The following is a 3,623-nucleotide window of genomic DNA, read 5'->3' as shown; positions in this document are numbered from 1 at the left end:
ATATTGTGTTGTAAAGCGATGGACCTGATATGACCTGGTTATTGGGCTACTGAAGGATTGTTGGACTTGGGCCAAGCATGTTAGATCTCAATAAGGAGTGTGGGCCCATCAACTAGGGGGAGGTTGACCTGCTGACTAGAGTTAAGTTTTGAAGGGACTAATAGCCGCTACATTGCTTCTGGAGTCCATCTTGCTCATGGGTTAGTGTAGGGGAATGGCTCGAGAAATGCTTAGTGTTCGGAGAAATAAAGTATGGGCTTGTTGAGTACTGTGGAGTTTGGTCCACACCGCTCGAGCGGAGGCATTGGCCGCTCGAGCGAATTCAGGCAGATTCAAATGCTCGATGTAAGCTCGACAGTGAGCTCGAGCAGGAAGCTTTCGCTCGAGGGGAGGCATTGGCCGCTGGAGCGAAGTCAGACAGAGTTGAAGGCTTTATGTCAGCTCGACAGTGAGGTCGAGTAGGATGTGGAAGGGAAGTTCGCTCGACGCGCGCTCGACACGCCGCTCGAGCAAACATGCATTTTTTAGGGTTTTCTGCCGTGTAACTATATATATGATGTTTTACATCTTATGGCCGTACGAGTGAATACTGTGGACGTACAATGTTGAGATCCATCTTGTAGTGTGATATTCCTCAATAATAAAATCCTCTGCAGCTCTTGTGGATGTAGGCAATTTTCTGAACCACATACATCTTGTGTCGTGTGTGATTGTGTGTTTGTTTTTCTTGTTTGATATTATCTTTCAATTCATTGTCATCCTTTTTCCCAACAATTGGTATCAAGAGTCAAGGTTCGGGTCTGAGGAAAAACGATGGCTGGAGATGATTTGAAGGTATCAGGGATCGAGAAGTTTAATGGCACGGATTTTGGATACTAGAGGATGCAGATAGAGGACTACCTCTATGGGAAGAAACTTCATCTTTCACTATTGGGGAAGCAACCGGAGAAGATGGATGATGCTAATTGGAATTTGTTGGATCGACAGGTTCTGGGGGTTATTCGATTAACCCCGTCGAGATCCGTTGCACACAACGTCATCAAGGAGAAGACGACTGCGGATCTCATGGCGGTTTTGTCAGGTATGTATGAAAAGCCGTCAGCGAATAACAAGGTACATTTGATGAAAAAGTTATTGAATTTGAAAATGGCAGATGGTACTTCTGTTACACAACATCTGAATGATTTTAATACTATCATAAATCAATTGTTGTCTGTTGAAATTGAATTTGATGATGAGATACGTGCACTGATACTATTGGCTTCACTGCCAAATAGTTGGGAAGCCATGAGAATGGCTATTAGTAATTCTGCTGGTAAAACTAAACTGAAATATGATGATATTCGTGATTTGATTTTGGCTGAGGAGGTGCGCAGGAAAGATTCAGGCGAGACCTCGGGTTTGAGTTCAGCCCTAAATGTTAATTCTCGAGGGAGATCACATGACAGGAACTCAAACAGAGGAAGATCAAAATCAAAGTACAAGGGCAAGAGCAAGTCGAGGCCTGGTTAGCAGGCAACTTGCTGGAATTGTGGCAAAGCTGGCCACATAAAGAAGAACTGTAAAAACCCTAAGAAGGCCGAGAATGATAGTGCTAATGTGGTAACTGAAGAAGTACAGGATGCACTATTGCTTGCAGTTCACAGTCCAGTTAATGACTGGATACTGGATTCAGGGGCTTCCTTCCATGCATCTTCCCACCGGGAGCTAATGCAGAACTATGTTGTAGGTGATTTTGGGAAGTTGTATTTGGCTGATGGTGAGACTTTGAACGTAGTGGGGATGGGAGACATTGATATTGCACTCCCTGGCAAGAACAAATGGACCTTGCAAAAGGTTAGGTACATTCCTGAGTTGAAAAAGAACCTCATTTCTGTTGGGCAGCTCGATGAGTGTGGTCATTCAGTGGTGTTCTCAGATAGCACATAGAAGGTCACAAAAGGGGCATTGGTACTAGCTCGGGGTAAGAAAACTGGTACACTATATATGACTACTGGTTTGATTGACACTATTACTACTACCGTTGCAGAGAGCACAGCAGATTTGTGGCATTGCAGGCTTGGCCATATGAGTCAGAAGGGTATGAAAGAACTTCTGTCTAGAGGCAAGCTACCAGAACTGAAGTCAATTGATCTCAATATGTGTGAGAGTTGCATTATGGGGAAACAAAAGAAGGTCAACTTCTTGAAAAGTGGCAGGATGCCTAAGACAGGAAGACTTGATCTTGTGCATACAGATGTGTGGGGTCCTTCCCCAGTAGCATCTCTTGGAGGTTCTTGCTACTATGTCACGTTCATTGATGATCATAGTAGGAAGGTATGGGTTTATTTTTTGAAGCATAAATCTGACGTATTTAATGTTTTCAAAATCTGGAAAGCCATGGTTGAGACAGAGACAGGCCTGAAACTGAAATGTTTGAGGTCTGACAATGGTGGTGAGTATGTTGATGGTGGGTTCAAGGAGTATTGTGCAGCTCTGGGTATCAGAATGGAGAAGACCATTCCCGGGACACCACATCAAAATGGAGTTGCTGAGCGTATGAACAGAACCATTAATGAGCGTGCTGGAAGCATGAGGTTGTACGCTAGACTACCACCCACTTTCTGGGCAGATGCAGTTAGCACTGCTGTTTACTTGATAAACAGAGGGCCATCAGTTCCACTGGATTGTGGATTGCCTGAGGAGGTTTGGAGCTGGAAAGAGGTGAAATTTTCTCACCTTAAAACTTTTGGTTGTCTTTCTTATGTACTTATTGATTCTGATGCTCGTAGTAAACTTGAGACTAAGTCAAAGAAATGCTATTTCATTGGCTATGGAGACGAGGCATTTGGCTATCGTTTCTGGGATGATCAGGGTCGCAAGATCATAAGAAACATGAATTTGATTTTCAATGAGAAAATGATGTACAAAGATAAGTCTAGTACAACTTCTGTAGTAGCTCCTCACGAGTCCGAGTTTGTAGGATTGGATGACCTACCAAAGGTTACAGTGCAGTGTAGAGATGTGAGTGACGTGGAGAGTGGGTCTAGTGCACCCATTCCTATTATTCCGTAGGCAGTTTCAGAACCGTCCACTCCTACAGTTACAGTTCGCAGGTCAGTTAGGACTATACGTCCTCCACAGCGTTTCTCACCTACTTTGAATTACATTTTGTTGACAGATAGTGGAGAACTGCAGAGTTACGAAGAAACCTTGCAAGATGAAAATTCTAGCAAGTGGGAGCTGGCCATGAAAGATGAGATGGATTCCCTGTTAGGGAATCAGACATGGGAGTTGACAGAACTTCCATCAGGGAAGAAGGCATTACACAACAAGTGGGTGTACCGGGTGAAAACTGAGCATGATGGCAGTAAGAGGTACAAGGTCAGACTTGTTGTAAAAGGCTTTCAGCAGAAGCAGGATATTGATTACTCTGAGATCTTTTCTCCTGCGGTGAAGATCACAACCATCAGGATGGTACTGGCTATGGTTGCTACTGAAGATCTATTTCTTGAGCAATTAGATGTGAAGACAGCATTTCTTCATGGAGACCTTGAAGAAGACATCTACATGCACCAGCCTGAGGGGTTTGTGGTACAGGGAAAGTTTAGTTTGCAGACTGAAGAAGAGCTTGTATGGCCTGA

Source organism: Carya illinoinensis, chromosome 10, assembly GCF_018687715.1.
Source record: "Carya illinoinensis cultivar Pawnee chromosome 10, C.illinoinensisPawnee_v1, whole genome shotgun sequence".
Lineage (NCBI taxonomy): Eukaryota > Viridiplantae > Streptophyta > Magnoliopsida > Fagales > Juglandaceae > Carya > Carya illinoinensis.
Note: the sequence above shows the minus strand (reverse complement) of the source record.